We start from the raw sequence: 23,443 nt of genomic DNA, 5'->3' as shown, positions 1-23,443 counted from the left end.
CCTTACGCCCATAGCATGACATGTTCTGTGATATTCCCAACCCTCCTCAGTAATGAATACGTAGGGAGAAGAAGGCTGTACGTGTTTGTTGGTTGTTTGTTTATACACACCTTATTCGGGATCTCAAACCTTTTCTTTCCTGTTTTTGGGGAAGCCCTGTATGGAGGACCCTAGACCTGGAGTGGGATATTTCTCAGCCCTTGACTTAAGAGGTGGGATTGTTGAATCTCTAACAACATGAGTGTTTTTCTGGGCTGTCAGAAGTTTGAGTTGCACAGGTGGGTTAACAAAAACAAGCTGACTAGAGTGTGTTCTCATTTCAGATCTCTCTTCCCTGGTTCTTCTGAAGACACAGTCCTGCCAGGTCTCCAATCATCCATAGAATCTTCCAGGAAAGCAGGGGAGAAAAGACCTAAATATTGAATGTGGAAAAAAAAAGAAAACGAGCAAGAAGAGGATCCTACATTTTGGGGTGTGGAACGCCATTCAGGCTTCCTTTAGACATCAGACAAATATCAAAAGGGAGCACAAACTGGACCACGTTTAGTTGGTATATGTGGAGTAGATGGGTTTTAAAGCCCTTTTTACATGTGCTGAGAACTGGAAGGGATTATTCATGAGCTGGCCTAAGTGCTCATGCAGGAGAGTCAGGAAGGCAGCTTCTTATTCCCCTACTCTGGTGACCTGCATCACAGGCGGTAACATGCAGGGGCGGCTCCGGACCCCAGCATGCCAAGTGCGTGCTTGGGGCGGCAAGCCGCGGGGGGTGCTCTGCCAGTCGTCACAGGGGCGGCAGGCAGGCTGCCTTTGGCAGCTTGCTTGCGGGAGGTCCACTGGTCCGCAGCTGAGGGAAGTCCATTGAAGCTGCGGGACCAGCGGACCCTCCGCAGGCAAGCCGCCGAACGCAGCCTGCCTGCCGTGCTTGGGGTGGCGAAATGCCTAGAGCCGCCCCTGGTAATATGAGAGTAAAGCAGCCACTGCTGGCTCACTCCATCCCATCCCACAGAGGTGGGGGTGGCGTGGGTGGATAGGAGGGGGAAAACGAGGCATCACTTCTCCTCCTCAGCACACTAGCCAGCACAGCTGAGCCAACATGGCAGGTTACGTAAGCTGCACCAGAAAAAGGGCAGACACAACTTAGTTTCCCCATAGAGCAAAGGAGAGCAGGGACTGAACCGTGACTCCGAGTGACAATTTGGTCCATGCTCTGCTCCTTGGGCAGCACTACTATGCAGTGCTCCTCACTTAGGGCAGAATACAAGGTTCCTGCCTAAGCCTAAGTATGGCCCCTTCCCTCTTACTGTGAGTGCTCTGGGTCATGTCTAGCTACTAACGCACACATTTCTGTAGCGAGCGGCTTTCAAAATATAGTTGAAGTTGGAAAAAAACAAATTCGCCTCCCCCTCACCCCCCATTTAAATGATAGTTTTCAAATGTCGAGAATATAAAATCTCCTGACAATGTCGGTGCATGGCACACGGACCTTGGGTCTTTGGAGTCACTACTGCATCTACTTGCATAATCCGAAGGCGAATAGGAAGATGTGGCCTTGGAAATACTCTAAGTGCATAAACAGCTGTGGCCACATTTCCATGTCTGACATCTCAAGGTTCCTGCTGGGAGTGAAGAATAAGGGCAAACAAGAAGTGTCTTTCAGGCTCTCCAAAAAAATAGGACAAAATATTCCTCATGTATGAGCTATTCTTAAAAGATATCAGCTATTTAATTAGTAGAAAGAGATTTAGCTTGCTTTCTGGTGGCTGCTTTAATTTCTTTTGCAATAGCATCTATCTATTGCGCTATGTCCATCAACATAGTAGCTGAATTCATATCAATATTGCAATAGGTTAAATAGCAAATATAGTCAAATAGAATATTGCAAACATCCACATACTTATAGTTGGGTCCAAAAAGATGGTGCACTTCTGACTACAATACAAGTATAATAAACCATTTTGCAACATGCCTGGCTGAAAGAGGAAGGCAAATTATTCCCAACAGGAGAGAGGAATTTAGAGCCAAATGACCAAGCAGCACTATGCTCGTCTTGTCTGGGACAGCTCTGGTGAAGTGGGGCGGCCTAGATAGCCTCAGTGTGGACGTAAGTGCTTGGCGCAGTGAGTGCTGCGAGATGCCATGCGGAAAGGATGCAGGATATTCAGAAGTGTACAACGGAAGTTCTCAATCTGTGGTGGTCCACGGATCACTATGTCTAAGGGGTCCATGAAAGCCTTAGACTGCAAACTGACTGAACAGAATTCAACTATATATATACACAGGCAATAGATTTCCAAAGGGGTCTGCATCTCCATTTGAAATTTCCAAAGGGGTCTGCCCATGAAAAAAGGTTGAGAACCACTAGTGTATAACTCTCCACGATGCGGTGGAGAAGAAGGCAGAGACCAGAGATGGAAGCCCCTGTCCGATCAGCAGGGGACCACCAAGGGCCCAGGTAGAGGAAACAGGACCCTGAGGAAACAGTATTCTACAACTGAGTGTGCTGGGTGTGTGCCCTCTGGAAGCTGGTAGTGCTCGCAGCTCATGTGAAATACTATATATTCTTTTCCCCTGGGTGCTCCACAGTGTCCCAGAGAGCATTAATGGAGGGCCAATCAGAAATGCAGGTCCTCATGGGTCCTGGTTTTCAGTTTCATGGTTGGCAGATGGAGCATTCCCGTCTGTTCATATTCCCTTCCATCTCCATTTTGAGGCCAAAGACACATGGCGTGCCCTCTGGCCAGCTTTCCATGCAGCGTGTAGATGAAGCCTCTGAGTTTGTTTGTCTTGAATCTGAAAGTGTATTTGCATAGAACGCAATGTCCACACAGGAGCCGTCTCCCTGAACAAAAGTCAGCCGGCTTCAGCTACAACCTCCTGCAGCAAGCACTGCCTAGCCCTGGAGGGAACTTGGACCCTGTGGAAATAAAGCGACAGGTCGGCATGGGTATACAATGGAGCAGATGTGAGCCCCTAACCTACCCAAGCACCCTGCTTCTGGAGCCATAATCCTCCCTCCCTCTGAGGCTGACTGGGTCGCAGATCTGAGACCAATCCCATCCAAGGGCAATGCCCACAGCATCCACTAGCAGAGATGCCACCATCCTTCTCCCGGTTCATGGCGGCTGTGTGGCAAACCAGTCCTTTGGCATTAATTAGAGCAATCTGTAGGATGCTTTAGATTACGGTGTCCCCAGGGGGCTAAGGCATCAATCAGGAACTGCTGAAGTGCAGGAAAGTCTCTGTGCTGACTGTGGGAGAGGCCGTTGGCAAGCAAGGAGCTACATCATCTCTACACCACCAGAGCTAGCTCTCCTACCCCTACAAGGGGGTGAGTGGCCAGGTTTAGGGCAACCATATTCCATCTGGCACATTGGAGGATCTGGCCCCGCCATTCTGTCCAGGGATCAGAGCCCTGTCTCCTTCATGTTATGCTTTGGAATTTCCCGCGTGTTGCATGATTTGGTTTGTACGTGGCCCTTCCCGTATCACCAGGCTACAGAAATAAAGCAGAATATATTGAGCATCTTGTCATCATAAATATGAATAAACTCTTTATAACAGATGTCTCAACCCAGAGTGTTCCTTTGAATATGCTGTGCTGAGCGTTTCAGCAGAGAGCAGAAGAGCTGCTGGGGCTGTGACAGATGAAACCAGCTGATGCGGGAAACGAGTGCGGAAGGGCCGAGGGAAAGACCGAATCCAAGTCTAGCCCCATGGTTGGGCACAGCTGTCTGTAATCCCTAGGAAGGGGAAGAACTGAGGGCATCATTTTTCAACTTGTTTTGTTGCCCACATGGGCAGAATAGCACATACTCCAGTGACATGTTGCTGTAATTAAGAGTTAATGGAGCTGGGACAGGGTGTTATAATGAAGACCCTTATAACCGAGGCAGAATGCACATTACTACCCATCTTGACCCTAGCAATACTTCTGCAATATGTATTGGCAAGAGGGAGAAGTGTAATGCAGAATTCCATAGGCCAAGACAAATGAACATGCCGCAAGGCAAGGCTTTCTTCTGTTCCTCTTCACCAATTACTGTTGGGACATTCCAAAGGATCTCAAAGCACCTTGCAAATTATGTGCACAGAGCACCAATGAAATGCAGCTACTTCAGGGAGTGAAATGGCACCCAATACATGGCACTCAAAAGAGGAAGGGTTTGCTTTGGCTAGAACAGATGGCCAACCTTGTATTCTTGAAATATGAGCCACAGCACAGTGTGAACACAAACACTCAGGGCCAGACCCTGAGCTGGTGTCATTTGGCATAGCTACAATGAAGTCACGCTGATTTACAGCAGCTCAGGATTCAGCCCTCAGTCTTTAAGTTCTCTCTTGAAACTTGTCTGCAGACAGTAAGCTGCATGATGCTCACTTTGTTGTCCTGAGCTGGCTGGAAGGCTGAACTGACTGCTTGGATTGGAGCCTGTTATCCCCAAGGCTTGGCATCACAAACCTGGTTCTTTAGACCTCTGCACTACCCTCTCCTGCCCTAAAGAGGGGCACTAGGGAACCATGTTTTGGATTGGCCTTTTCTTAGGGCACCAAGAGGCAGAATGAGTTAGATGGAGAAGACAAAGATGACAAAGTGCAGAGCCAGAGATGATCCTTTATATTGGCCTAACAGTACAGGCATGGATGAGACTCCTTTGGCAGGAGACTATGGAGACAGCTTGAATGGCAGCTGCCCAGGGCTGTACCTCTTCTGAGGCTACTAAGCCTTGGTCTACACTGGGGCAGGGGAGTCGACATGAGATACGTGTCACGGAGTGTGGGGGAGTCTGGTCCTGCACCCCTCTTCCTGGGACTCACAGTGACTCTTAGCCAGCCAGTAAAACAGAAGGTTTATTGGACAACAGGAACACAGGTTACAGCAGAGCTTGTAGGCACAGTCAGGACCCCTCCCTCGAGTCCTTCTGGGCTTTCAGGGTGCTTGGATCTAGCTAGGATACCCTGAATTCCGCCCACACAGCCCCAAGCCCAAACTCAAACTGCTTCCCTCTTGCCACTCCCTTCCTTTGTCCCCTTCCCGGGCAAAGGTGTTGACCTTTCCCCTCCCTTACCTAGCTCAGGTTACAGGCCCTGGCATCATCTATCCCCTAAAGTCCTCCCTTGCTCTCCCACTCCCCACACAGACAGTCCCTACTGCATCACATCTCTCCCCCCTTCGAGACTGAACTGAGCAGGGTCACTCTGCCCAGTGACCTGGGGAAGCTCAGGGCCCCCTCTCAGGGACAACGCATCCGCTGTCAGCTTGGAACTTCCCTTCACATGGACCACGTCCATGTCATAGTCCTGCAGGAGCAGGCTCTACCTCAGGAGCTTGGCGTTGGCTCCTTTCATCTGGTGCAGCCAGGTCAGGGGAGAGTGGTCGGTGTACACAGTGAAGTGTCGCCCAAAGAGATATGGCTCTAGCTTCTTAAGGGCCCACACCATGGCCAGGCATTCCGTCTTGATGGCTGCGTAGCGTTGTTCCCGGGGTAGCAGCTTCTTACTCAGGTACACGATGGGGTGTCTCTCCCCCTTTTCATCCTCCTGCATTAACACCGCCCCCAGTCCCGTGTCTGAGGCATCGGTGAACACCATAAAGGGTTTGTCAAAATCTGGGTTTGCCAGAACTGGGCCACTAACCAGAGCCTCCTTCAGCACCCGGAAAGCCTCCTGGCACTGCTCAGTTCAGATCACCTTGTCTGGCTTCCCCTTTTTGCACAGTTCAGTGATGGGGCTGGCTATGGCACTGAAGTGGGGCACGAACCTTCGATAGTACCCCGCCATCCCAATAAAGGCCTGGACCTGCTTTTTGGTTTGGGGAGCAGGCCAGTCTCTGATCACCTCCACCTTGGCTGGTTCTGGCTTCAGGCAGCCGCTCCCCACCCGATGGCCCAGGTAAGATACTTCAGCCATCCCCACCTTGCACTTCTCAACCTTTACTGTTAACCCAGCCTTTCGGAGTCGGTCCAGGACTTGTTTAACCTGGAACATGTGGTCCTCCCAGGTCTGGCTGAAGACGCAGATGTCGTCAATATACACCACGGCAAAACTCTCCACCCCCGCAGTAGCTGATCCACCAGGCGCTGGAAGGTGGCCGGTGCTCCCTTGAGGCCGAAGGGCAGGGTCAGAAACTCATAGAGCCCCAGAGGGGTGATGAGGCCGATTTCAGCCTGGCATCTGCGTCCAGCGGCACTTGCCAGTAGCCTTTGGTAAGATCCATAGTGGTGAGGTACCGAGCACCTCCCAGCTTGTCTAGGAGCTCGTCAGGCCTGGGCATAGGGTAGGCATCAGATACAGTGATGGCATTGAGCTTTTGATAGTCCACACAGAACCGGATTGACCCATCCTTCTTGGGGACCAGCACCACTGGCGAGGCCCAAGGGCTGGAAGACGGCTGGATCACCCCCAAAGCCAGCATGTCCCTGACCTCTCTTTCAAGATCCTAGGCAGTTTTACCAGTGACCCGAAAAGGGGAGCATCTTATAGGGGGATGTGACCCGGTCTCCACCCGGTGGATAGTCAAATTAGTGCGTCCAGGCTGGTTGGAAAACAGCTGTCGGTATAGATGCAGCACCCCCCTGATCTCAGCGTGCTGGCCCGGGGTCAGTTGATCAGAGAGGGGAATCGCCTCCAGGGGGAACCAGCTTTTGTCCCAGGGAATAGATCTACTAAGGGGTCATCTCCCTGCCCCTCCCAATGTCCACACACAGCCAACACCACATTCCCCCTGTCATAGTATGGTTTCATCATGTTCACATGGTACACCCGACGGTGATGTGCCCGGTTTGACAGCTCCACCACACAGTTTACCTCATTCAGTTGCTTGATAACCTTAAAGGGCCCTTCCCAGGCGGCCTGGAGTTTGTTTCTCCTCACGGGGATGAGAACCATCACCTGATCCCCGGTGGCGAAGGCACGGGCTCGTGCCGTGCGGTCATACCAGACCTTCTGCCTCCTCTGGGCTAGGGCCAGATTCTCCCTGGCCAGGCCCATGAGCTCGGCCAGTCTTTCCCAGAAGGTCAGGACATACTCCACCACTGACTCTCCCTCGGGAGCAGCCTTCCCCTCCCATTCGTCCCTCATCAGGTCTAGGGGCCCCCTTACCCACCTTCCATACAACAGTTCGAAAGGTGAAAATCCAGTAGATTCCTGGGGTACCTCCCTGTACGCGAACAGCAGGTGAGGTAAGTACTTGTCCCAATCCTGCGGGTGCTGGTTCATAGATGCTTTTAGCATCATCTTCAGCGTCCCGTTGAACCTTTCTATCAGCCCGTTGGACTGGGGGTGATACGCTGAGGCCCAGTTGTGCTGGACCCCACATTTCTGCCATAAGGACCGGAGCAGGGCCGACATGAAGTTGGACCCCTGGTTCATTAAGACCTCCTTGGGGAACCCCACCCGGCTGAAAATTGTCAGCAGCGCATCTGCCACTGTGTCTGCTTCAATAGAGGGCAAGGCCACCGCCTCGGGGTAGCGAGTGGCAAAATCCACCACCACCAGGATGTATTTCTTCCCTGATCAGGTTGTCTTGCTGAGGGGTCTCACTATGTCCATGGCCACCTTCTGGAAAGGTTCTTCTATGATGGGTAAAGGCCTCAAAGCCGCTTTCCCCTTGTCCTGGGCCTTCCCCACCCTCTGGCAGGGGTCACAGGATTGGCAGTACTGTCGGACATGGGTAAAGACCCCAGGCCAGTAAAAGTTCTGTAGCAGCCTCTGCCTGGTGCGCCGGATTCCCTGGTGCCCTGCGAGAGGGATGTCATGGGCCAGGTACAACAGCTTGTGACGAAACTTCTGGGGAACCACCAGCTGCCTCCTGATCCCCCATGACTCTACTTCCCCTGGGGGGAGCCCATTCTCGGTACAGGAACCCCTTCTCCCACAGGAACCTCTCCTTGCAACCTCTCCTCATGGTCTGTACTGCACTAAGGTCAGCCCGGTCCCTGTGCTTCCGCAAGGAGGGATCTTTCTGCAACTCGGCCTGGAACTCAGCAGCTGGGACAGGGATGGGGACCGGCTCTCTCTTGCTGGCTGGGTCTGAGGCCGCAGCCTCTCTGAACCGTGCCCCTGGGCGTTCCCCGCTCCCTGGGTTAGGGTCCTGCACCTCGGGTCGAGTACCTTCCCTGTTGTCGGGGTGCAGTGCCCTTTGCCGACTCTGACTACGAGTCACGACCAGGGCACTCTGGGTGTTACTAGGCCAGTCCTCGAGGTCCCCTCCCATTAACACGTCAGTGGGCAAATATCGGTGTACCCCCACATCCTTGGGGCCCTCCTTGGCCCCCCATTTCAGGTGTACCCTTGCCACGGGCACCTTGAATGGGGTCCCGCCCACACCCATCAGGGTCAGGTAGGTGTCGGGCACCATCCGATCTGAGGCCACCACCTCGGGCTGGGCCTGCGTCACCTCTGCGCCCATGTCCCAGTACCCAGTGACCTTCCTCCCATCTACCTCCAGGGAAACAATGCACTCTTTCTGGAGGGGCAGCCCCGCGCCCACCCGGTAAACCAAAAACCCGGAGCCTGGAGCATCCACAGGTGGTATGGTGCCAGCCCCCCTTTTCTGGGAATGTAGCCCCTCCTCCGATTGGGTTTTTACCCAGTCCACCCTCTGCGGGTTGGGTCTGCTTGGTCTGTCCCTGAGCTTGGGGCACTGGGCCCGTATGTGACCTCGTTGGCCACAGCAATAGCAGCCCATGTCTCGTGGGTCCCCTTGAGTGGGTCGGAGGGACCTGACGCTGGATGTTCCCCTTTTGGGGGGGTTCTCCATAGGCCCCCTTTGGGAGGTCCCAGGATGACTCTCTCTCTGCGTTGAGGCAGGCCTGCTCCTTCGAGACTCCTCCCTGCCATCCCCTGCCCGACTGTCCACAAATTGGTTGGCCAGCTGGCCTGCGTGCTGTGGGTTCTCCGGCTTCTGGTCCATCAACCACAGCCTCAAGTCGGACGGGCACTGCTCGTACAGGTGCTCCAGTATGAATAGGTCAAGCAGGTCCTCTTTAGTTTGGGCCCCAGCTGTCCACTTGCAGGCATACCCCTGCGCCCGGTTGACCAGTTGTAGGTATGTGACCTCACGGGTTTTATGCTGGCTCCGGAACTTTTTCCGGTACATCTCAGGAGTCAGCCCAAACTCGCGGAGCAGGGCCTGTTTGAACAGTTCGTAGTCCCCTGCCTCCACCCCTTTCAGTCGGCTGTACACCTCCACGGCTGTGGAGTCCACTAAGGGGATGAGAACTGCGATCCTGTTTGCAGGGTCAACCCTGTGCAGCTCACAGGCATTCTCAAAGGCCATCAGGAAGGTATCTATGTCCTCCCCCTCCTTACGCCGGGGCAGCAAGTGCTTATCAAAGCTCTTTGTAGGCTTGGGTCCCCCCTCACTCACCGCAGCTGGGACCTCACTTCTCCTCAGCCGGGCCAGGTCCAGCTCATGTTTACGCTGTTTCTCCTTCTCCTCCTGCTCATGTTTACGGTGGTTCTCCTTCTCCTCCCACTCACGCTGGCGCTGGTTCTCCTCATGTTTACGCTGGTTCGCCTTCTCCTCTTGCCTCTTTAACTCGAGCTCCCCCCATTTCAGCTCCCTTTCATATTCCAGCCGCATCCGCTCCACGGATGCTGAGCGTTGCCGGGAGGATCCCCTGCTGGGGGGTGAGCTTCGCCGGGAGGATCCCCTGCTGGCCGGGGGTGTCACGGTGTCCTCGGTATACACTGGGCTCCTCCCTGCCCTTCCCCTAGGCCTAGGAAGGGGGGGGTCTCGGGAAGCCCTCGTCCGCCGGCTGACCACTCCCAGCGGGGACAGACACTGGTGCCTGCGCTGCATCTGCCCGGCTGCTTCCCTCAGAGACAGGGCTCCATTCATTCATGCGGTCTCCCTGCTCCAGCTGGGCAATCAGCTGGTCCTTGCTGAGCCTCCCCGGGCGCAGCCCCCTCTGCTTGCATAGCTCCAGCAGGTCGCACTTGCGCCGCTTGGCATACATCTTCCTGCTGGCCACTCACAGGCCGGGGTGCTCGCCGCTCCCCACGGTTTCCAGGGGGACCCCTAGTGCACCAGCCCTTCTTGAGGTCATCACCTCTCTGCCAGTGTCGAGCTGCAGACTCCTCCGCCCCGGGACCGCTCGCTGCAATCCCCCGGGGGACCCTGTTACTGCAAAGTCTTTCTCACTGGGCACACACCCCCAGGGGTTAACCACCCCTTCGTTTTACTGCTCCCCAGTCACTTACTATAGGAAGCGCCGTCCACGGGGTGCAGTATATCCCACCGCTGCCACCAGTTGTCACGGAGTGTGGGGGAGTCCGGTCCTGCACCCCTCTTCCTGGGACTCACAGTGACTCTCAGCCAGCCAGTAAAACAGAAGGTTTATTGGACAACAGGAAAACAGGTTACAGCAGAGCTTGCAGGCACAGTCAGGACCCCTCCCTCGAGTCCTTCTGGGCTTTCAGGGTGCTTGGATCCTAGCTAGGATACCCTGAATTCTGCCCACACAGCCCCAAGCCCAAACTCAAACTGCTTCCCTCTTGCCACTCCCTTCCTTTGTCCCCTTCCCGGGCAAAGGTGTTGACCTTTCCCCTCCCTTACCTAGCTCAGGTTACAGGCCCTGGCATCGTCCATCCCCTAAAGTCCTCCCCTGCTCTCCCACTCCCCACACAGACAGTCCCTACTGCATCACAATACACAACTTCAGCTATGCGAAAAGCGTAGCTGAAGTCAGTGTATCTTAGGGTGATTTACCTGGCCGTAAGGACAGCGGCGAGTCGACCACTGCCGCTCCCCTGTTGACTCCGCTTCTGCCTCTCTTGCGCGGTGGAGTTCCAGAGTCAATGGCAGAGCGATCGGGGATTGATTTTATCGCGTCTACACTAGACGTGATAAATCCATCCTCAATAGATCGATCACTACCCGCCGATCCGGGTAGTGTAGACGTACCCTAAAGAGAGGCCTTCGATCTTTGGAGCTCTCCAACCCTCACCCTTCAGTAGCTGTGGATTCACTTTTAAAGAAAATATTTTTCTTTTTAAAAAAATCAAGGGCTAAAAAAAAAGGCAACTAGACAAAAACTGACAGGGCCAAATCCTGGGAGGTGCTGAGCACTGGTACTGGAGTCAGTGAGCATTCCAAAGGCCCAGTCCTTCTAGCGGAATTCAGCCTGTTTCCTATGTGTCTTAGGGACATTCACTCTCTCTGAACCATCCCTGAGCAAAACAAGTGGCAGGCGGCACGTCCTGCCTGTGAATCGGCTGTAGCAGATGGACAGCTGTGCAGAACGGGCAAGCTAGGGTTTCACGTCGTTCATTTCCATGTGAGCTCACTGGGTTCTGGAGCATCACTAACATTTGTGTGCGTGTCACAGAGCGAGTGAGCAAGCGAATGAGCATGAATATTCCAGTGACATTCATCCCCCACTGCAACCGGCTCAAAGCCAGCTTCAGCTTAGCCATGCCAGCGTAAATCCAGAGTTAACTCCGTTGGTTTCAATGGGATTTACTCCAACGTAACTGGCAGCAAAACTTGGCCCAGTTGGTGCATATGCCAGCACTAAAGCTCTCGCTGTCTCTCCCTGACTTTCAGTTTCTCTAATGGATTCTCTCCCCTTCTCCGCAACTAATGACCCTGGGGACCTCGATTTTACACCACTGCACAAGAGCAATTCCCACTGAAAGCTCTGGGGAAGAGATGGCATTGGCGGGGATTCAAATGGCACACCTGGTACCATCTGCTGCAATTTCATGTTGCCTTTAGTTCTGTCTCCTTTTTAGTTGGAAGAGGATTAGGTGTCAGGAACAGGAGGGCCAGTAACACTCATGTGCCAACATGCTAACCTTGGCTGTTATCTGTAGAGGCAAGATTTCAACAGGTCGGCTCTGCGGTTGGCTCTGAAGTTGGAAAAGTTCATCAGCTGCTGACTTTGGCAGAAGTCTTGCCACCTGCTGGAAGGACACTGACCCCCTCTGGGAGGTCAACTTCTGTGCTGACTTATCCCTGTGCGATCCTGATGGAGTCTAATTCAGCACAGCTCTCCTTCACTCCCTTGTGCTGCTGCCATATCCCTGGCTCTTAATGAGGCATTACCTTACCGGACAGTTCTTCAGTGCATTGGACAGAACTGCAGTGTCAGGAGCAGCACAGCAACTAGCAGGATCCTCTCTTGGGTGGCAAATGTTCCCAACTCCCAAGCCTGTGGCAATAGCTGGAGCCCTCAGCTTTCACACTGTAATAGTTGAGTTACTCGTGAGTGAATGAACTTTGTTCCAGACTCAGGATCAAAGGTTTTTTGATTTGTCCTCTCCGCAGATGAATTCAGATAGAGCAGATGTCCATGGGCCAGATTCTGGTTGGCACATTGCACTGGCACGACTCAGAGGCAGCGATGGGAGCACTTCAATCCCTAGTGCCTTGATGCAGGATGTAGCTATAATTTGGGAACTAGTTCCAGGGAACACTAAGGTATGGGGGTGGGCCATCTAGGGAAGGGGTGGGCAAACTATAGGAACTGCAGCCGATGGTAGCTTTGGGGAAGGTACCTGCAGGCGAGGGCAGCACGCTGAGCCCTCTGCCCCGCCCCTTCCTCAGGGGCTGCAGGGACGTCGTGCAGGGCCAGGACAGGCAGGGAACCTACCTTAGCCCCTCTGAGCGCCACTGCCAACCCTGGAGCTGCTCAAATTAAGCGGCGCAAGGCCCAAGACCACACCCCAAACCCCTCCTGCACCCAGGGGTGAAAGTAATTTACAGGATTTACTGGTACTGCTGGAGTCCTGAGGGGGCGTGGCCTCATCCTCCAGCCCTGTGGCCGGGATTCAAAGGGCTCTGGGCTGCCTGCAGAGGTGGGGAGCTTTGAGCCCTTTAAATCCCCAGCCCAGCCGCTGGAGCCGTGGCTGGGATTCAAAGGGCTCTGGGCTGCCTGCAGCAGGATCTGGGCTGCCCGGACTGGACTGGCTTACTTTCACCTCTGGAGCAGCAGAAATACCGTCCCTCCTGTCCCCCCACCCCTCAAAAGGACACCAACGCCCTCCCACGGGATAGTAATACATACTGTATGTATGTGTATGAATGTGTCACAAACAATGCAGCTGCAGCCTGCCACCGACCAGCAGCGACCCCAGCAACCCGCCCCTGTGGGCTGCTGCCTGCAGAGATCCAGCAGGTGCCGCTGGGCTGGGTCTGCCAAGGAGTAAGTAACCAAGGCAAAAACCACAGCCAGCCAGGGAGGGAACCGGGGGTGGGGGGAGTCAGGGGTGAATGAAGGATAACTGGAATAGCCTTCATGAAATATACAAGATATTTAGAGAAAGTTTTGTCAATTTCAGCCTCTGCACTCTGCAGGCAGGACAAAACAAAAAGAGATCTGAGATTGCACCCAATGTCCTAAGGACATTTCAGGTGTTTAAATCAATATATAAAGAGGGTGAATTGGAATGAAAACTACTATTTCTTTCAAAGGAGGCACAATAATTTCCCTGAATATTCAGTTTTCCCCTCCAATCCCTTTGTGGTTTTGTCTATGGGAGCTATTTGCTTTCCCTGTGAATCTTTAGTTGCTTTAGCAAAATTACTTGCCCAAAATAAACCCTAATCATCATGACACATCTTTCCACCATGTTCTCCATGTTTTTTGTGTTGTTTTTTTTAAACAGTGACATCTCAAAGAGGATCTGCAAGCGGTTTGGACATCACAACCATGATCCTCTGCTGGGAGTGAATGGGATAGATTTGAACTTGGAAATGGTTCCTGATTTTGATTGTGTTTAGGAGATCCCCTCATCCCGGGGGCAGAAAAGAACTGCCCCTGCCATGGTCAAACAAACCCAACGACAACTGGGAGTGAAATTAACAAGCATGCCAGAAACAGCTCCTAACTCTGGGCACTGAACTGCACAGGGAACAGCTGAGTTTAAACTGTTCTTTTGCAGGAAGCAGCAGCAGGCATCTCAGCCAATCTCCCTACTGCAAGCTAGAGCCTAGAGGAAAACCCCTGCTGGAGCAGGGGGAGGAATGCAGAGCCTTGTCTGCAGCCTGGCTGGAGGAGGGGGAGGGAGGAGACGAGAAACCAATGTGACAGTGAGTTTTCCCCTTCCACCTGCTTTTATTAGCTCTGGATTTAAGCTGTGCAGCCAAATACTTGTATTTGTTGTGTATATTAGTATTGGAGACAAGATCCCTTTATCCCTGGGGGCAGACAAGGACTGCCCCAGCCATGGTCAAACACACCCTCCCCGCGACCCCCTCTCCCCAGCTACTGGGAGTGAAATTAACAAGGATGCCAGTAACCTAGCCCTGAGGGCTGAACCATCAGGGAACAGCTGAGTTTAAACTATTCTTATGCAGGGAGCAGGCTTCTCTCTTCCTCCCTCACTCAGTCTCCTTTTCTTACCAGTCCTCCGTACCGACCCATACCAGCTTACTTTCACCTCTGCCTGCACTTCAATCCCCTTCCCCAAGTCCCCTTGTATAATCCGCACCCCTCCTCCACCCCAACCCCTTGCCCTGAGCCCCTTCCTGCACACTGCAGCCCCTCCCACACCTCGCACACCCTCCCATACCCCAAATCCCTGCCCCAGCCCTACATTCATGGCCCTGCATGCAATTTCCCCACTCAGATGTGGCCCTCAGGCCAAAAAGTTCGCCCACTCCTGCTCTAGGGTGTGGGCAGAGTTAACTAGCCTCAGAGGGAGTATGACTGGGACAGGTTCAAAGCCTTGCTTCGTGGGTGCACACGAAAGGACCATCAGGAGCACATGAGGAAAGCAAGGTGTTCCTTTCCTACAGCCAGACCCACTCTCCAAAATGAAAAAGTTCTGGTTTTGGGGTCAAAACAAATTTTCACTTAGAGATTTAAGTTAATTTATAGTAAAAAAAAAAAAAAAATCCCAATCAAAGCTAAACAGTTCAATTGAGCCAATCCAATTTTTTGTCTTCAGATTTTTGGTGTGTTAAACTTTCATGATTTTGTCTTTTTGTCATGATTTGGGATTGGGGGAAAAATTCCAGCTCTGAAAAATTCTTACAGGATGGGAAAACGTTTCCAGTCAGCTCTCCTTCAGTTCTCTGTGCTGCTGCCGTCTGACTGGCACGGGGCCTGAAGCCAGCCTCCATCCCAGTGTTGGATGGTCTGCGACTGTGACCGAGCCTCCTTCAGACCTCCATCCAAATGTTGGTTTGTGTGGGATCTAGGGTTACTTCCCTTCAAACCCCTTCCCTGGAGCCCTATGCCAGTGTCTGGGGGCCAGTCATTCTGAAACGCACCATTTCTGCTTTTAGATAGCCCAGTCGCTGACTGAAGGCACAGAAGCCATCCCTCTTCCTGAAGGCATCCGCCAAGCACTGCATGTGCTGCCTAAACACAGCGAGGATTTTGTTGTTGGGTTTGGTTTTTTCTTTCTCGCTGCCTACAAAGCCAAAGGGCCTATTTGCTTTCCTGTTACTCATCAGGAGGATTTATCCGCGATTGCTTGAGAGAGGGGAAAACTCCATCGCCACAGGCAGGCAGGCTTAGCGATCACACACGTAATGGCTGGGGCCCGCGGGCCCATATGCTAGCCATCCCAAGAGGTGGAAGGCAAGCTCTGATCACATCCAGCTGCTCAGGATACAATTGATCAGGTGTGGCTGGATGTCAGAAAATGGGGTCGGGGTGAGTAGGGGCTGGAGAAGGGGAACAATATAGAGGAGCTATTTAAAGTGTGTCATAGAAATGAGAATTTTCCTGTACAAACATCAGGGCTGGGAGGAAAACACCAAAGAAAGGAAGGGAGGGAGGTTATATTTCCCTCAAAGCTCTGAGGATGCTACAGCAGCTGACATGAGAAAAGGGACTAAACTTTCATGTTGCACTGAATAATTCCTGCATTTTCAGGTTCTTGTCATTCCCCTTCCCTCCACCCCCAGATTAAGACCTAGGAATTCAACTTGTTTATTGTTGCTTTTGTTACTGACTATCCGTGAAATGCTAAATGGTCCCATGAACTAATTAGGTATTAACCTTGCATTACTGCTGCATATCAACCACAGACACAGACCATTTGTAACCAGGGATATTTCAAGGAGATTTATGAAATATTCAAGGATCAGGTGGGCTGGCTAGAAAACAGGGAGTATTCCAAAGGACAAGGAAAGAGAGAGAGCGAGGGAGAAGGAGAGAGACAGATTTACAACGGAGGGAAAGATCCTTGTCTATAGTTCCTATCAGAGGCAAAATAAAGACACAGAATAGGAAATGTCGAGTTGATGGGGCAAGAACTAAGGGATCCTGATTGCCATTTGCACCTTTGAAAAATCGATCCCTACAGCCCTGGGAATCAGGGGCAGGAGACATTTGTGGGTGACAGGAAGACGTGCAAGGTTCTATTTTAGCCTATCCTGAAATTCCTTGCTTGTTCTGTAATCAGCATCTCACTACCCACAATGCCTCCTTGAAAGGTAGTTTTGGAGGTCATCGTAACCTAATTAGGTCTTCATTGATCTGAAACTTGATCTGTGCACTCAGAAAGGTACGATTTCTTGGAGTTTGGCTTCACTTTTACTTCTCGGGTCCCCCTAGGCACTCCTTACCCCACCCCTTCTGAAAGCAAAAGGCACTGTAAAGTAACAGAGAGGTGTAAACTTTGAGTACCATGGTATACTCGTACTTTATTACTATCAGTCAAGCTGTTAGGACTATGCTTTGAATAGTTACACAACAGCTTCCAGCCAAAATTCTCACATTTAACTTTGCACTAATAGTTGTGGGCCATAGTGTGATCCTCTTACTCACACATAAGAAATACCATAGGGCCTGATTTTTAAAGGGATTTAGATACCTGAAGATGCAGATAGTTGCCGAATGGGATTTTCAAAAGTGTCTAGTCAACTCAAGGGGACTATTCATGGTGCAAATTACTATGCAGTGGGAGTAAGAGTTATCTCAGTCTGGTCCCTAGCAAATACTTACAGTATTAGAAGCCAAATATATAGGAAATGCTCTTCTCTTTCAATTTTTCTCCCCACAACTCTCTCTCATATTTATCTGTTTACATCTGCTTCAATAGTCACACTCAGAAACACACATGTTCTTACCTCTGTCCTCTGCTGACCCGAAACCATTCTTCTCCATCTGCCCCTGAGCCCACCCCGTTTCCTGCGGCGGGATGGATACGGCTGTGTGGCTGATACCCTAAGTAACAGATGCTGGCTTTGTAACTCTAACCCCATTCATTTGCCTACCCTCCCCCTCCCCCCCCCCCGCTCTTCCTCTCTCCTCAGGCATCTGTAGCTTACATGCCATCCAATTTGTTACCTACAACAGGAAGGTCAGAGTCCTGCTGGCTGCTGCACTTCTCCACTCAGCTTGGGGCACTTGGCCTGTACATTTCTTTTCACAAGATGTTGGCAGGGGGAGGGGAAGATTGGCAGAGAACTGAACTTTGGAGATAGAGCAACTAGGGGCATGTTTTTGGGGACAACCTTTTGTTTTTTCCTGACAGTCTCACAGATCCCACCCTTTGAAGCGCTGAGCACCTTGTGCAAGGCGCTGAGCCCTTTCGGTTTCCATTGCATCCGATAGGGCGTAGTTACTGCTGACGCGAGCCAGTGCAATTCCACTGAGAGGGACTGACTGGGGGTGCTTGGGGTCGGGGGGCTGTAACAGTGTGTATAGTGGGGGTGCTGAAAGCCATTGACTCAAACTATAAATCCTGTGTATGATGGAAACCACTTCAAGCCCGGGGTGCGGCATCCCCCCTAGTTCCAGCACCTATGCTTGGGGCTACACCCTGTGAGACAAAGGCTCAGGTGGAGGAGAAGCAGAGATGACTTTACATTACCTTTGAACCCGCTGGATTTGGGCAGCCTTGCAGGAAAGAATGTCCCCAGTCACAAGTTACTGCTAGCCAATGAGAATTAGTTCAGGTCCATGCCTCACTGAGGTACGTAAGTCTTGACAATTGGTTGAACATACTGGGCCAGTGCCTTAAAGATGAGAAGTGCTCTGTGCTAAGTATGAAGGGTCAGAACTATAGGGAAGCTCGAAACTAGATCCAAATCCAAACTTCTCGTCCGACCCCTTGTTCTATGACTGGCCTAACCCCAACCCTGGAACATTTCCACACTACAGAAAGTCCATTGGTCCAAAGCCTGAAGCCTTTACTCCATTTAAACCAATGAGCGTTTGGCCTGAGGAAGGACCGAGTATAAATGGAGGCCCCAGTCCTATGACCAACTCCGTGTGGGCTGGTAGGCTGACAGAATTACTGTGGAATCCCTCACACATCCGGGGGTTCCCACCTGGGAGCAGAAGTCTGCTTGAACAGAGTTGGCTGCAGGTTTGGGGCCTGACCATTGACCTCCAGCTTTGGCCCATTAATTATAATTAATAAACATTATAGTCAGAATCCAAAATAGATATAAATATTAATATCTTTTAGCCAACATTTCAATTATCCATATATTTCATAAGTATCCCAAGAATTTGAATAATTGCAGTTTATTGGGTTTTTCCACTTTTTTTCTTCCTTTCCTGAAGTAGAAAATTCCACTCAGCTATTCACCTGGGGCAATTTTTTTTTCAGATGAGTGAGTAAAATATCATTAATTTTCTACCGATGTCACTGTATGCTAATGGCGTGCTGAACAGCTGGGAAGAAGGCAGCTTTCTAAGGGCTGAGGAGGAAGCGAGAAAAGGGGCACTGGAAATGATCCCTGGAAGTATTTGTTGTAGCTGGAAAGGATTTTTTTCCCCTGTAGGACACAACTAATCCCAATTGGAGCCCAGGAACAAGGGAAATGGACCCCAGAAATACAACTGGTTCAGTTGTATTTGATGGGCAAGTTGATTTTGTGCCTGGGTTACTAAAGCTTCCAGATGATTTTTGCAGGACTTTGTTAAATGCTGGAAGGATTCAGGTTGTGACATTTGGGGCAAGAATCAGATTTGAAACCAATCCGTTGCCTGCCAGTTAATCATTACTACTTCATTAAGATCTGATTTAGTCAAACACAAGTTACTGGGGTCAATACAGGAGTAACTGGGTGATATTTAATGGCTTGTGCTATACAGGAGGTCAGATTAGATGATCTAATTGTCCCTTCTGGTATTACAATCAATGGATACATTTTAAGTATGATTATATCACATTGGTTATTTCTGAAGCTAAATTAATGCAGAAAGTGTCAAGAATCCTATCTCCTGCTGGGATTATATATAATTGTATATTTTCATTGTTAATAAATGAGATCCACAGTGCATGGGGCAAAATGAGACGTGCTTGATTAGGGAATTGATATTTTAGGGCCTTCAGTAGGCAAGATGTTAATATTTAGTAATACTGTAGAATTACAGAGCAATTTTCACCTGAGGGATTTCAAAGAACTTTGCAGACATAGATTCATTAATTTTCAGAACACCTTTGTGAGGTAGACAAGAGTTAATATCTGCATTTTACATGAAGCTAACTGATTTGCCCAGGGCCCACAACGAGTCATTGGCAGAGCCTGGACCCCTGGAGGCTTGATACCCAATCTCCTGACCAGCACAAAGCCAAAACAGAGACCGACTGACAGGCCTAGATGGTCACACAGATACAGCAACAGCAGGCAGAGTTATTTTGAACATCACACCACATGCTGGCATCTTTGCAAACACTGCTTTATAAAACAGAGCTACTCTGCACGTCGGAGCCAGGGGATAGAGAGAATCAGAAGGATTACACCAGAGAGTCCATTGGAACAGGAAATAATGGAGCATCCGAAGAAATGTTTTCAATGTATTATTTATTCATATATTTTTAATAATCTTTGTTTGGAAAGCTAGCCTGATATCTGAAGTTTAAGACTCTTAACAGTGCTTGGTCCCGATGGGATCCTGAAGTAGAAAATGGGGGATGCAAAAAAACGTTTGTGAATCTTGCCATGGATTGGGCAGGGGGAAAGAGACAAGGGGCGGGATAAATCACTGACAGCCTATCAGAGTTAAGGATGCCATAGACAGTGCAATGAAAAGACCTACATTAGCACCGCTTCAGGACCCAACTATAACCTCCATTCCTTCTCCCCGTCCCACAAGGGACCTACCCTTGTCCCGGCATTGAAAACCTGTTAAAACCTTTTTGATGTAGCCACAAGCGGAGTGTGAAAAACCTGCCACTGTGTCGGCTCTCCCCATCGTCTCAGAGCCCAGCTCCGCAGCCAGCCAATATCATGTGCATCTAGGTGTGATGGCAACATGGATCTGATTTGGGCATGAAGTGTTCGTGAATCCTCGAACTGTGTACAGACCGAGCATCTGACTGTCATCTAATATGCTCCACTTATTGCTGCCTGGCTGGCTACAACTGCACACCAGAGGAAACCCAAAGGGAGGGACCTGAATATGCTCTTAGATATAGCTCTCACTAAGTTTTCTATTCTGCTACACCCACCAATCACAGCCGGAATGTAAGGTCTATTGGAGTGATGTGGGAAGGGCTGTAGGAAACTCTGGGATCACACAATCTGATAGGTGTCTACTTTATTTCTCTTCTAATTTCAGTGAAATGAACAGTTTAGATGATGGATGTGCACTCTGTGCGACTCTTTGGCAGGAGGACGATTTCACAGGAAGACACAAAGGAGATTTTGTGTTGAGGCTGCCGGATACAGAGATACCACTTGGTTTTTCTCTGGTGCTTTACATTTCAGGCTGACTAACGTGGCCTGTGCCTCTTTAAATCCTGGCCTGGAATCAGGGAGGGATGGCTGACTGCACTCTAAGGATATCTTCCAATGTTGTAGTAGCCATGTCGGTCCCAGGATATTAGAGAGACAAGCTTTTGAGCTTACACACAACCACTGGCTCAGCTGGTAGGGCACTCATGTGGGATATTGTAGATTCAGGTTCAAGTCTCTGCTCTGCCTTACCTAACCACCAGGCTAGAGAGTGAATCTCTCCTGTTGGAGCTCTCTCACTTTGTATAAACATACACTGGACCAGAGAGGCCGGGGATTTGTGTCTATGCTCTTTCCTTAGAGAAGTCATAGCTCTTTCACATATGGCAATGAACTCTGGGGGTGAGAGAGGTCTCGTCTGAAAGGTTATGGATGCTATATATGGAAAGCACGCCTGTGTCTGAGATTCCACACACCTGCAAAACACCTTTTAAGCTAAGATTTTATAGACATGGCTCCACCAAGACTACATGCGGCTACTGAGGTGTATGAATGTAAGGGTAGAACAAAGCTGTTAGTTTCGGCCAGTCCCTCATTTCACAGCTTCTGGCCATGGTGACAGGACAGAAGTGGAAGGGGTAAGGAAACCTTTCTTGACCAGCAGACAAGCTGATATTCAGCTGAGTTTATTTCACATAAGGTGGCTGTAGGAAGGGGTACAACCACAAGGAAATTGATTGAGACTCACCCACACATATTTCACACTAGGGCTCCAAGCAGGGATCTAATGCACCAAGAAAAGGCTGACGCCCCGAAGAATGCATTTCAAGTATGTCTTCCAGGGAGGAATTTAATCCACATCCCAATAGTGATGGTCCAGTGCACTGATTGCTTCTTCACCTGTCAAAGGGATAGATTATGTTCAAAAAATAATCCAGATTGATAAACCAAACTCCATTTTTTACGTGCAGGGAATGTTCTAGTCCTGGACTCCTAACTCAGACAAAATTCCCAGTGAATTCAGTGGAAGTTATGCCTGCATAAGAAGCCTAGCATCTGGCCCACTGATTTTAATGGATGCCCCATATACTAATCTGTACTGAGAACTCTATAGATCTAGAGTGCAGAACAGCAGAGAATTGGTGTGCCTCATGAACTTATGCAGCAGTGACTTTCAGTGTACATGCCCATTGATGAGGGCAGGTCTCTCAGCCTTCCAAGAGCCCCCCAAAGTAGAGCACTTGATTTATAAAACACACTTACATTTACACAGGACCATGGACAGCAGTTCCTTGTTCCAAGACTGTGTGGAGTAGCCTAGGCCAAAGAGGTGGGTTCCCTCACATTCTGCCCATCTCAGTCCCTGGCTTTCAGGGTTCTTCACTGGAAAGCAGTATTGAAAGGTGTCAGTCTAGTGGGTCCCACCTTCTGTTTCTTGGGCTGAAACAAAATATTCAGAAGATTCTGACAAAGGATGTCCCATGCAGCTGGATTTTCTACATCGACATACCAACAAGATGGAAAGGAGAACTTTATTCCCATTAGGAGATCACTACACATCTTTTTGTAAGAGGAAGGAAGACCACTTACTATGTTCAGTCCCAGCCAAGGTTCTGCAGCAAACTGTGATAAGTAGCTTTTTTCATTTATCAAGGGTTGATACTATTGTTTTTCTCTACATGTCCATCTCTGGGCAATTTTTATTATACTGCTCCCACCTACACCATTCAAACAGCCCATCAGCCAACCTTCACTGGCCTCCAGGAGATGCTTTCACTGAAGAGGGTAGGAGCAGGACTTCATGGGTGGAACTGTTGGAGTGTCCTATAAGACTTTTCTTTCTCTCTCAACACCTAAAGGTCAACAGGAAGGTCAAAGACACAAGAGTGAAATGGCTATCCACATTTGGCATGGAAGAGTCACGGTTTTCAGGGCAGCTTCTGCACACAAGTGGCTGAAAACCTTAACCATAAATTGAAGGATGGAGGAAAGAAATGGGGGCAGGGGGAGAGAAAGAAAAGAAGGGAAGGTTGATGGACAGTCGGACTTGTTGAGGGTGAAATCAATTAAAGTGCATCAAATCCAGAATTCATGCTTTTTCAAAGTGACAAATCTGTGCTGGAAATTGAGAAAGACAAAGAGAGAATAATGTCTTTGACCTCCCGGAGACCGGCTGTTCCTTCCGTCAGAGGAGCCAGGACTGAAGTGAGATGCATTCATGATAAATTATAACAGCCAGTCAGCCACCTTAAAAAAGAACGAGGTGAAAAGGTTACAGAAGGGACCCAAAATGCATGGAATTCAACCAAACATCAAGATAAATCAACTCAGGCCCTGGTGTATGCGTGCCAGGCCTGCATGGCTAATCTCAATTTGTTAGTCTTGTTATCTAAAATGTAATAGACACACACTCATCTTTACAAAGACATCAGAAAATGTTGTCACTGGGGAATGAGTCACTCCAGCCTTATAAGACTAATAGATCTAGTGACAAAGAGCCCTGCCATCCTATTGATGGATGCTGCTGGAGGGTAAGAATACTTCTCTGGTGCACAGATATCCTTCCCCATCTTGTGTTTGTTTCACCTTATATATATGTATTTTAGTTAAGATTTTCAAAGATCTGGACGCCCACTTCCCATGAAAACGAATGGGAAATGGATGTCCAACTCTCCTAGGTAGCTGTGAAAATCTTGACCTGGATGTCTGTTGTTTTCCTTTTATACTTATATAACATCTTCCATCTGAGAGCATCAAAGCACAGCACAAACATTTGTTAATTGGGATGGAATTCATGTCTCCCTACAGATGGGTAAACTGAGGCACAAGGCAGTTAACTGACTTGCCCAA

The 23,443-nt window shown here is 50.1% G+C and overlaps 1 long non-coding RNA gene across 1 annotated transcript in view; it reads right to left on the bottom strand.

The window, feature by feature from the left end:
- Window positions 1-2,586: 2,586 nt before the first annotated feature.
- LOC115661096 overlaps window positions 2,587-23,443 on the bottom strand; it is a 54,152-nt gene continuing 33,295 nt past the window's right edge. Inside the window, exons 2-4 of the long non-coding RNA XR_004003012.1 lie at window positions 21,857-22,033; window positions 21,342-21,493; window positions 2,587-2,914 (exon numbers count right to left, since the gene is read on the bottom strand). This is a non-coding gene — a long non-coding RNA (uncharacterized LOC115661096). The remainder of the gene's footprint in view (window positions 2,915-21,341; window positions 21,494-21,856; window positions 22,034-23,443) is intronic.

The sequence above is a fragment of the Gopherus evgoodei genome, chromosome 13 (assembly GCF_007399415.2).
Source record: "Gopherus evgoodei ecotype Sinaloan lineage chromosome 13, rGopEvg1_v1.p, whole genome shotgun sequence".
Classification (NCBI taxonomy): Eukaryota; Metazoa; Chordata; order Testudines; family Testudinidae; genus Gopherus; species Gopherus evgoodei.
The sequence above is the reverse complement of the archived record's forward strand: the minus strand, read 5'-3'. Positions and strand labels throughout refer to the sequence as shown.